The sequence below is a fragment of the Myotis daubentonii genome, chromosome 1 (genome assembly GCF_963259705.1).
Source record: "Myotis daubentonii chromosome 1, mMyoDau2.1, whole genome shotgun sequence".
Taxonomy (NCBI): domain Eukaryota; kingdom Metazoa; phylum Chordata; class Mammalia; order Chiroptera; family Vespertilionidae; genus Myotis; species Myotis daubentonii.
In genome coordinates, this window is record NC_081840.1 from 125,757,247 (window position 1) to 125,769,663 (window position 12,417).

The 12,417-nt window shown below is 42.9% G+C and overlaps 1 pseudogene; it reads right to left on the reverse strand.

Annotated features, from left to right (window-relative positions):
- Nucleotides 1-9,506: 9,506 nt before the first annotated feature.
- Nucleotides 9,507-9,986, reverse strand: LOC132226649 (jun dimerization protein 2-like; annotated as a pseudogene).
- Nucleotides 9,987-12,417: the final 2,431 nt, after the last annotated feature.

Here is a 12,417-nt window from a genome sequence, read left to right on the forward strand (position 1 = left end):
TGAAGAGTGATATAGCTGCAATGAAAAACTCCATTGAAAGTATCAACAGTAGACTAGGAGAAGCGGAGGACCGAATTAGTGAATTAGAAGACAAGGAAGCAAAACACACCCAAAATGTACTGCAATTGGAGAAAAAAATTAAAAGACAGGAGGAGAGCCTAAGGGAGCTTTGGGACAACATGAAACGAAACAACATACGAATAATAGGAGTACCAGAACAACAGGAGGATGAACAAGGATTAGAAAACCTACTCGAAGAAATAATATCAGAAAACTTTCCTGAGGTGGGGTAGAAAAAAGTCACACAAGCCCAGAGAGTCCCAAACAAGGTGAACCCGAAAAGACCCACACCAAGACACATCATAATCACCATGGCAAATGTTCAGGACAAAGAGAGAATCTTACAGGCTGCAAGAGAGAGACGGAAAGTTACATACAAGGTATCTCCCATTAGACTGTCAAATGACTTCTCAACAGAAACACATCAGGCCAGAAAAGAATGGACTGAAATTTAAAAAGTGATGCAAAGCAAAGGACTGAATCCAAGAATACTCTATCCAGCAAGGCTATCATTCAAACTTGAAGGGGAAATAAGAAGCTTCACAGACAAAAAAAGGCTAAGGGAGTTTGTCACCACCAAGCCAGCAATGCAAGGAATGCTAAAGGGACTGGTATAAAAAGAAGAAATAAAAAGCTCAGAAAGAAAACAGCCACACAAAAAAAGAAATGGCTACAAACAAGTACCTTTCAATAATAACTTTAAACGTAAACGGACTAAATGCTCCAACCAAAAGACATCGAGTGGCTGAATGGATAAAAAAACATGACCCATACATCTGCTGTCTACAAGAAACCCACCTCATTAGAAGGGACTCACACAGACTGAAAGTGAAAGGATGGAAAAATATCTTTCAGGCAAATGGAAAGGAAAAGAAAGCTGGGGTAGCAATACTTATATCGGACAAAATAGACCTCAAAGTGAAGGCCTTAACAAGAGATAAGGAAGGTCACTTCATAATACTAAAGGGATCAATACAACAAGAAGATATAACCCTGGTAAACATATATGCCCCAATGTAGGAGCACCCAAATTCATAAAAAAACTCCTGGAAAATATCAAAGGAGAGATCGACAACAGTACAGTCATAGTAGGGGACTTTAATACACCATTGACAGCACTGGATAAGTCCTATAGACAAACAACCAGCAAAGATACAGCAATCCTAAATGACTCACTAGATCAGATGGACTTAATAGACATCTTCAGAACACTTCACCCCAAAGCCAGAGAATATACGTTCTTCTCAGGTGCTCATGGGACATCTTCAAAAATAGACCACATATTGGGTCACAAGCAAAGTATCCCCAAATTCAAGAAGATTGAAATCATAAAAAGCATCTTCGCAGACCACGATGGCATAATATTAGAAATAAACTACAATAAAAACATCCCAAAATACTCAAACACCTGGAAGCTGAATAGCATGCTATTAAATATTGATTGGGTTACCAATGAGATCAAAGAAGAAATTAAAAACATCCTGGAAACTAATGACAATGAAAACACAACAATCCAAAACCTATGGAACACAATGAAAGCAGTCCTGAGAGTGAAGTTTATAGCTCTACAGGCCTATCTCAAAAAACAAGAAAAAATGGTAGTAAATCATCTAACTCTACAACTCAAAGAATTAGAAAGAGAGCAACAAGAAAACCCCAGAGTGAGCAGAAGGAAGGAGATAATAAAGATTAGAGCAGAAATAAATGACATAGAGACCAAAAAAACAATACAGAAAATCAATGAAACCAAGAGCTGGTTCTTTGAAAGGATAAACAAGATTGATAAACCTCTAGCCAGACTCACCAAGAAGCAGAGAGAGAGGACCCAAATAAATAAAATCAGAAACGATAGAGGCGAAATAACAACAGACCCCACAGAAATACAAATGATTGTTAAAAAATACTATGGACAGCTTTACTCCAACAAACTAGACAACCTGGAGGAAATGGACAAATTCCTAGAAAAATACAACATTCCAAAACTCAATCAGGAAGAATCTAAAAAACTCAACAGGCCAATAACTATGGAAGAAATTGAAGCAGTCATCAAAAAGCTTCCATCAAACAAAAGCCCAGGACCAGACGGCTTCACAGGGGAGTTTTACCAAACATTCAAGGAAGAACTAAAACCTATCCTCCTCAGACTACTACAAAAAATTCAAGAGGAAGGAACCCTTCCAAGCTCATTCTATGAAGCCAGCATCACCCTAATACCAAAACCAGGTAAAGACAACACAATGAAAGAGAATTACAGGCCAATATCCCTCATGAACATAGATGCCAAAATCCTCAACAAAATCTTAGCAAATCGGATCCAGCAGTACATCAGAAAGATCATACACCATGACCAAGTAGGATTTATCCCAGGGATGCAAGGATGGTACAATATCCGCAAATCAATAAACGTGATACATCACATAAACAAATTGAGAGAAAAAAACCACATGGTCATATCAATTGATGCAGAAAAAGCATTTGACAAAATTCAACACCCATTTTTGATAAAAACTCTCAGCAAGGTGGGAGTAGAAGGATCATACCTCAACATAATAAAAGCCATATATGACAGGCTCACAGCCAACATCATACTCAACGGACAAAAACTAACACCATTTCCCCTAAGAACAGGAACAAGACAGGGATGCCCTCTCTCACCACTCCTGTTCAACATAGTACTGGAAGTGTTAGCCATTGCAATTCGGCAAGAAGAAGAAATAAAAGGCATCCAAATTGGAAAAGAGGAAGTAAAACTGTCCTTATTTGCAGACGACATGATATTATACATACAAAACCCTAGAGATTCCATCAAAAAGCTACTAGACTTAATACATGAATTTGGCAATGTAGCAGGATACAAAATTAACCCCAAGAAATCTGAGGCATTTCTATACACCAATAGTGAACTTTCAGAAAGAGAGATTATAAAAACAATCCCGTTTACCATTGCACCGAAAAAACTAAGCTACCTAGGAATAAACTTAACTAAAGAGGTAAAAGACCTCTACTCAGAAAACTACAGGACGTTGAAAAAAGACATAGAGGAAGACATAAACAGATGGAAGAACATACCGTGTTCATGGATTGGTAGAATCAACATCATTAAAATGTCCATACTACCCAAAGCAATCTATAAATTCAACGCACTTCCCATTAAAATACCAACAGCATACTTCAGAGATCTAGAACGAACTTTCCAAAAATTCATCTGGAATAAAAAAAGACCCCGAATAGCTGCAGCAATCCTGAAAAAGAACAAAGTAGGTGGGATCTCAATACCAGATATCAAGTTGTATTACAAAGCCACTGTTCTCAAAACTGCCTGGTACTGGCACAAGAATAGGCATATAGATCAATGGAATAGAAGAGAGAGCCCAGAAATCGGCCCGAACCAATATGCTCAATTAATATTTGACAAAGGAGGCAAGAACATACAATGGAGCCAAGATAGTCTCTTCAATAAATGGTGTTGGAAAATTGGACAGATATATGCAAGAAAATGAAACTAGACCACCAACTTACACCATACACAAAAATAAACTCAAAATGGATAAAGGACTTAAATGTACGACAGGAAACCATAAAAATTCTAGAAGAATCCAAAGGCAACAAAATCTCAGACATATGCCGAAGCAATTTCTTCACTGATACAGCTCCTAGGGCACTTGAAACTAAAGAAAAAATGAACAAATGGGACTACATCAAAATAAAAAGCTTCTGCACAGCCAAAGAAACCATCAACAAAACAACGAGAAAACCCACTGTGTGGGAAAACATATTTGCCAATGACATATCTGATAAGGGCCTAATCTCCAAAATTTATAGGGAACTCATACAACTTAACAAAAGGAAGATAAACAATCCAATCAAAAAATGGGCAAAGGACCTAAATAGACACCTTTCAAACGAGGACATTTAGAAAGCCAAGAGACATATGAAAACATGCTCAAAGTCACTAATTATCCGAGAGATGCAAATCAAAACAGCAATGAGGTACCATCTCACACCTGTCAGACTGGCTATCATCAACAAATCAACAAACGACAAGTGCTGGAGAGGATGTGGAGAAAAAGGAACACTTGTGCACTGCTGGTGGGAATGCAGACTGGTGCAGCCACTATGGAAGACAGTATGGAGTTTCCTTAAAAAACTGAAAATGGAACTCCCATTTGACCCTGTGATCCCACTTCTAGGAATATATCCCAAGAAACCAGAAACACCAATCAGAAAGGATATATGCACCCCTATGTTCATAGCAGCACAATTCACCATAGCTAAGATCTGGAAACAGCCTAAGTGCCCATCAGTAGATGAATGGATTAGAAAACTGTGGTACATCTACACGATGGAATACTATGCTGCTCTAAAACGGAAGGAACTCTTACCATTTGCAACAGCATGGATGGAACTGGAGAGCATTATGCTAAGTGAAATAAGCCAGTCAATAAAGGAAAAATACCACATGATCTCACTCATTCATGGACAATAGAGACCATTATAAACTTTTGAACAATAATAGATACAGAGGCAGAGCTGCCTCAAACAGATTGTCAAACTGCAGCGGGAAGGCCGGGGAGGGTTGGGGGGCAGGAGGTAGGGGGGTAAGAGATTAACTAAAGGACTTGTATGCATGCATATAAGCATAACCAATGGACATAAGACACTGGGTGATAGGGGAAGCTAGGGGACTGTCTAGGGCGGGGGGATAAAATGGATACATATGTAATACCCTTTGTAATACTTTAAGCAATAAAAAAAAAAGAAAGACCTTAAAAGTGTGGTTTTGAACTCTGTATCCTCTAATTCTGACATTTGTTTCCTGTTTCTTTGTCTCCGCATTTTTTATGCTTTCTTGGTGCACCCCCTTGTGGTCTTTGTGCACAGTCTTGTTGTAGTAAAGCCTTGATTGTTGTAGGTAATACTGGGGGGGATTTGACCTCCAGGCCAACTGGCTGTGAGAGTCAGCTGTGTCTGCAGTGGGAGCACTTCTGTCCTCTAGGGAGGTGCTAATCTAGCGTTTGCCTGAGGCTACCTGGCAAATGCCTCTGTGCAGGGCTTGGGCGGGGCGGGTCCCAGGGGATCTACAGGGCGGGTGGAGCAAGCAGTTATGGCTGCTCTCAGTCCTGTCCCCAGGGGCTCTGCCTCTCAGAGTCCCAGCAACTGCTGCAAACCTCAGAGAGAAAGCTGCCCTCGAGTTCTGACCAATGCCAGACAGTCCCGCTTCTCCCGTTTGAGTCTGGGTCCCTAGAGACTCGCCCGGGTCTGGAACTCAGAGTCTGAGACTCCCTCCCGATTGAAACAGACAACCGCGCCCTCAGCCGCCAGTCCGCTCCGCATGCACCTCCGTACCTTAGTATTTGACTTCCGCACTGTGCCTCCTCTGAGTCTCGGTATGCTTTTCTCTTTCCTTCTAGTTGTAGAACTTCCCCTCAGCCAGCCTTCCTGTGGTTCTGGGTGATGTCCGTTCCGTCTTTTAGTTGTATTTTTGAAGTGGTTGTGCGAGGCAGCAATCTCCGGTGTTTACCTATGCCGCCATCTTGGTTCTCCGCCTCATTTGATTTTTAGATTCACTTGTTGATAGATATGTATTTGTTGTCACTTTGTTGTTCATAATTTTTTACCTTTACCTTTTTCTTCTTCCTCCTCTTATTCCTTAAAGAATACCCTTCATCATTTTATATAATACCGGTTTGGTGGTGATGAACTCCTTTAACTTTTTCTTGTCTGTGAAGCTCTTTATCTGACCTTCAGTTCTAAAGGAGAGCTTTGCTGGGTAGAGTAATCTTGGTTGTAGGTTCTTGCTACTAATCACTTTGAATATTTCTTGTCACTCCCTTCTGGCCTGCATAGTTTCTGTTGAGAAATCAGCTGACAGTCATATGGGTACTCCCTTGTAGGTAACTAACTGCTTTTCTCTTGCTGCTCTTAAGAGTCTTTCTTTGTCTTTTGCCCTTGGCATTTTAATTTTGATGTGTCTTGGTGTGTTGTGCTCTTTGGATTCCTCTTGGTTGGGGTTCTCTGTGCTTCCTGGGCTTGTAAGTCTATTTCTTTCACCATGTAGGGGAAGTTTTCTGTCATTATTTCTTCAAATAGGTTTTCAATATATTGCTCTCTCTTTTCTTCTGGCACCCCCATAATTCGGATGTTGGTACGCTTGAAGTTGTCCCAGAGGCTCCTTACACTATCTTCATATTTTTGGATTCTTTTTTCTTTTTTGCTCTTCCTGTTGGGTGTTTTCTGCTTCCTTGTTTTTTCAAATCTTTGACTTGATTCTTGGGATCCTCTACTCTACTGTTGAATCTCTGTGTATTATTCTTTATTTCAGTCAGTGTATGCTTAATTTCTGACTGGTCCTTTTCCATTTTTTTTGGCATTCTCACTAAAATCCTTGAAGATCTCACTAAGTTCCTTGAAGGTCTCTCTAAGTTTCTTGGAGCTTTCTAGAAGGTTCTTGAGTAACCTTATAATTGTGGTTTTGAACTCTATATCTAGTAGTTTGCTTTCTTCCATTTGTGACACGTTTCTTTGTCTCCACAATTTGGCTGCTTTCCTGTGTTTGTTTCCCTCCAGGCCAATAGGCTGAGGACCAGTGCTGGCCTTTGCCTTCTTTAGATAGCTTTGGGACTCTCTGACCCAGCTGCAGTTTGACAGGTTTTAGGCTGAGAAAGTTCAGGCCATTCATATGCAAAAGCCTCTGCACACAGTTTGGGTAGGGTTGTAAATTGGGTGGGGTGGGGTCTCAGGGAGTCTCTGCGGAGGAGCAAATAGCAATGGCTGCCAGACAGTCCTGCACTGGAGAGGTCTGACCGCTGCTGTGCGCACCTTCATCTGGAAGAAAGCTGCCCCTGCATTCCTGCCCTGATGCCAGACAGTTCCGTTTCTCCCCATATATGTCTGAGTCCCCCAAAGTCTCGCCCGACACTGGAGCTCAGAGTATGCGGGAGCTTGTATCTCCCTCCCGATTAAAAAGTGGAACACCTGGGTGCCAGCCCCTTCTGTACCTCCATGCCTCTGCATCTCCTACCAGTCTCAGTGCTCTTTCTTCTTTATTTTTCTAGTTGTAGTTCTTCCACTCAGCCAGGTTTCCCGCAATTCTGGATGATAGTTGTCATGTATTTTAGTTGTAATTTTGAAATGGTTGTGAGAGGCAGCAAGTACAGGTGTTTACCTATGCCGCCATCTTGGTTCTCCCAGAGAATTTTTACTTTTATTATGGTGTAGGTAGTGTAAGGAGGTGAATTTGAACATTTCAGGGCTGATCAAGAAAAACACTATGGCCACGAGGTGGCACTATCACACAAGCTTTATTTGGGCAATACTTTGCCAGGTCTTCAGAAGGCCCTAATAATGTGAGACCATCCAGAGGCATAAGGCCATGAGGGCCACCATCCAGAAGGAGAGGGGGTAAGGGGACTCCTGGGGTATAGAAGCATGAGAGATGGGGTTTTGTGTCTAGGGGGCTTTTGTATGTTGTCACGCTGTAGGATACAGCTGGCAGGGAGATGCTAGGTCAGAAAATTCCAAAGGGTAGCAGCAACTTAGCATCTTTATAGCCCAAGGCTGATTTTGTGTGTGGCAAGCAGATTTTGGACACAGTTTCATGTTAAGCAAAGCAGGCAAGCTCTAAATGGCTAAAAACCTGCTTGTCTGGGCTATGTTTAAAACAACTGATGTGTAAAGTTTTGGTTTCATGCCAGGGCGCTTTTCATCTAGTGGGTCTCAGCCTCCTGTAAATAAACAACACAGGGCCAATATACAAAAGCTATCTTTGCCTAATATTCACAAAAGGTAGTGGATTCTCTTTATCTTTTTTCCCCAATCACATTGTTTATTATACTCATTTTTTTAAGGTTTGTTTTTATTGGTATTATTGTGATAAAATTTCAGTTTATCATAGTCCGCTATCTTACTACTTATTTATTACTCAAACTGCTTTAATAGAAATTGTACTTCATTCTTTGCTCCCACTTAAGTAAAACTGCTCTTAGTAATGTAATCAATGGCCTTCATGTTATCAAATCCAATTAATGTTTTAAATTTTCTTATTGTTACTTGTTAGGGTCGCTGAAGGAGGAACACACAAGGCCAAAAGTGGTAAATTATTATAAACTTACTAAAGGCCAGGTGCACAGAAATTCGTGCACTCAGTGTGGGGGTCCCTCAGCCCAGCCTGCACTCTCTCACAATCCGGGACCCCTCGGGTAGGGTCCCTAGGCCTGGCTTGAGATTAGGGCCTACCGGGGCTTTCCTTCCCCTGGCTGCAGGCAGCTGGCCCCATCCCACCACTGCCACTGCTTGCCATCTGTGCAACACTGCCCGCCAACTCCCCCGCAACCAGTCGCCTCCATCTATAGGTGACAAGCATGGGGTATTATGGCTTGGCTGGCCTAGGCCTCCCTCTGTGGGCTATTGCTGGCCAGCTGCACACCTGCCACAGCATCGCCAGCTGGAGGCCTGGGCCTCCCTCTTTCTTTCCTTTTTTTTTTTTTTTTTTTTTAAAGTAACAGTAATGTATACTGAGCGGTACAGAGCTGAGTACTATGAAGGGCTTACCAGGATGGAAATGCATCGCACCCCGCCCCTGCCACCCCCAATACTCAGAGGCTACAGTACTTAGAAGTTACATGCAATGGCCATAACTGCTGAATATCTGTTCATAACAACAAACCACAGCATATTTATACTGTATCACATCGAGTGATTATAGCAATCAATTTACATATTGCTTGTATAAAACCTTTTTTTTTTTTGTAAAATGTATTTTTTTTTTAAAGAAAGTATGAAAAACATGTGCAGTTGAAAGCCCTGCCAGGACAGCCAGTCTGTAAATATTTAGTGAGTATGTGCTTTGGAAGGGCACCTGGACCTCGTGCCCACAGAAACTCCAGCAGGGCTGGTAAGTGTGCGCCCTGGCTGCTACTCTGGGCAGGACTGAGATGGACCACAGTGGGTACAGCAGGGCCTGGCACTGTGCCCTTCTCCAGCCTTGCATCAGGATCAGGGTCAGGGTCAGGGTCAGGGTCAGTTCCATATTCAGCCTACTTTTGGTTGCAACTCATGGCTTTTCCTGGCTGTTCAGAGGTCCTTTGGGTGGGTGCCCCGGCGGAGAGGCTGAGAGAAGTGCCCACAGATGCCTGGTTGGGTGTCTCTCTGGCCCAGAGCCTCTGTCCTGCCTCCTGCAAGCCTGGCCCCAGGCAGAACAGCCCCCCCCCCCCCCCAGGACTACTTTGGTCTCAGCACTTGGTTCTGGGTTTCATCAGCCTGGGTTTCTTCCCCTGGTGTGGCTGATCTGAGTTTCACAAAAAAGCCTGGCCAATGGTGGCTGCGCTGAGCCTCATAGTAGAGTTTTTCATACAGCAAGGAAGAGCCCTCTGGGACCCTCCTCTTCCTCCTCCCTCTCTGCATCTCCTCCTTCTCTTCCTCCTCCACTTCCTACTCCCAGCCCATGGTCACTTCTTCTCCAGCTGCTCCAGCCGTGGGTTGCCTTATAGAATCGGGGGTCTTAATGCTGTCAGTCCTGACGATGCCAGTTGAGCATCAGGATGAGCTGCTACCACTCCTGCTTCAACTCCTCCATCTGGGTTTTCAACTCCACATTCATGAGCTAAAGCCACTCAGATTCCCACTGCCGAAACTCCCTTCGCTACTTCATCTTGTTCCGGCATGGGGGCTGCCGCCACTTTGTTCTTTTCCTGGTGCCTTTTCCTCCACTCCGCTTCCTCGTCTAGCTCATTTTTCACAGGTTGAGGCCTCTTGCCAAGTTTCACCTCCAGGAAGTGCAAAGGGGCGATCATGGCCCCAGTGTTGTGGATGTCAGCGTATTTCAGCTCCTCTGCAGTCAGGGCTGAGCTGGGGAGTCCGGTTAGGGGGACAAGCCCTGGCAGAGAGCCCGCAGTCATGGAAGGGTCTGGGATCTGCCCAGGCATCATAGCAGGGGAGTGGCAGTCCAGCCCTGCAGAAGCCACAGTGGGAGGCTGCAACCCTGGGGCATGGGCCAGGCTGCAGGCACCATGCCCCACTCAGGAGACGCTGTGGCGCCAGCCCTGGCTTGCAGCATCCACCACTGCCAGCACCTCCCACCGCAGCTGCCCAGTGTCCCTCCCACAGGCTGTGGCCTGGGTCTCCCTCTTTGAGATGATTGATTGTGGGGCTCTGCCTGCCTGCCTCATCGCTCCTAACCACTCGCCTGCCTACCTGATCTCACCTAACCACTCGCCTGCTTACCTGATTGCTCCTAACACTCACCTGCCTACCTGATTGCCCCTAACTGCTCGCCTGCCTAACTGATCACCCCTAACCATTCGCCTGCCTACCTGATCACCCCTAACCATTTGCTGGGGGGCGGGGCCAGCCCAGGGAGGAGCTGAGGTGGTTCTGGTCTCTGGTTGTTCTGGTCGCTGGGCTTTTATCATATAGGATTGTTACACCTTCGAGCAGAAGAGCTGAGACCCAAATGGCATCAGCGGGGCAGAGTAGGGGGAGTGGGATATGTGTGTCTCCTGTAAAGGCCAGAGAGCTGGTTGAACTAGGTGCAGGTGGGGGCCAGGTGTAGGCGGTTCACTGGAAACTGAGTGAGGTGGTCTACTGGAAACTGAAGGCTGTTAACCTATAACGAAAATAACAGGAAACCGCTGGGAGAAGCAAGAGCCCCAACTGGGGCATAATGTAAGGATGTGCCTAACATTCCAGCCTTCTCTTTTTCCCCCCTATAAGTTGGGGTTCCTATAAGCTGGGGTTCCTGCCAGCTGGGGTTGTTCCTCTGTAATTTCTTCAAGCTTAGGTGGGATGTAGAGATGTCCCTAATTAATTGGCTATTGAGGGAGGGGATGCTCTCTAGTGTAGGTCTGAAATAGCATCATTTCCCCTATGGATCTATTGGTAAAGGGTGTCCCAAAATTCACGCATAAAGTAATTTTGATAGGAAACACAGGTTTATAATTAAAAATTGTAAATTTTTATTGATTCATAAAGTATACAGTATAGGGTTATGTATGGAATAGCATATCGGGTAAATGGATTATCATGTCGCGATAGCGAGCACCATTAACTGTTATTGCCTGAGCAGCCACATTTTCGAAGAAGAATGGTCCGATGATGCCTCCAGCCCCAAATCCGCACCAAACAGTGACACGTTGTGGATGGCTTGGTTAATCGACAAAATTGTCGCATTTGGGGTTCAGAAAATCCACAAGTGATTGTTGAGAAACAAATGAGATTTAAGTGGCATTGGAATTATCTTTCTTGCAACCCTAGTGCTTTTTAAATTATGGATTTAAAAAAATCATTTTTCCATTCTTACTTGATATTGCTCTATTAACATTTTAAATTTCACCGTGGGTTACTTTTCATCATTTATGTTTTTCTAGGAAATTATGCATTTCCTCTATTTTCCGATGTGTTGCTTTGCAGTTGCACACAGCATTTTAAATTGAACATTTTTCTATTTTCATCTTATTTCACTTCTTGACAGCATTCAATATAGTTGAAAACTCTGTACTTCTAGGTTTTGAGTTTCTTAAATTTGTTGAATGGATGTTAGAGATGCCTATCTTTAATGTGACAATGCAGAGGAATGCATGGTGAATATTAATAAAAATTACAGGAAATTTAAAAATTTAGTAAATTGTTGACAGTTTTATTTTCTCACGAGTACAGGATTCATCTATGTAATTATGCAATTTATTACCCTTTTCTACATTATTTTGGAAAATTACAGCCTTAGAACAGAGATCAGGAATTGTTAACATTGTGGCTGATTTGTTTGACAACAGAGCTCTGAGAATAGAGTCACAGATACTTTGTAAGCAAACAATCAGCATTGAAACCAAAGGAGAGTGATGTCCTCTGACTGAAATAAATATGCCTCTAACAGATTTTCAATGCTTTTCAAGACCATAACTAATATAAAATTGACTAATATAATTGCTAGTACAGCACCTAATATGGACTGCCTACTTTTTATATTAAAATAATGTTTGCTACATGACTTTATGAAACTGGAGCAAAAGTTAAAAGTTAAAGTAGACCATGTGAACATGATAAAATAAAGTGAGCTTCTAGTAAAAGACTTTTCTGACAAATGAAAGCCAAATCTCTGATGATGCAGCACAGCTCAAACAATAACAAACCAACCAAAGAACAGCCATGGAGTCCTCTGCATTCCAGCCTCTGTGCAAAGGGCCAGTCAGGCCCTGAGGCGGTCAGTGAACTGCTGCTGAGTGGTTTTTAAACTTGATTGTAATCCTCTCTGAGGGGGAGGAGGTCACCTAACACAATTCATGTGGTTTAAATCACCATTTCTTTATTTAGTTCTCCTCATACTTTAACAAATTAAATTTTGTAATGAATTAGTCATGAAAT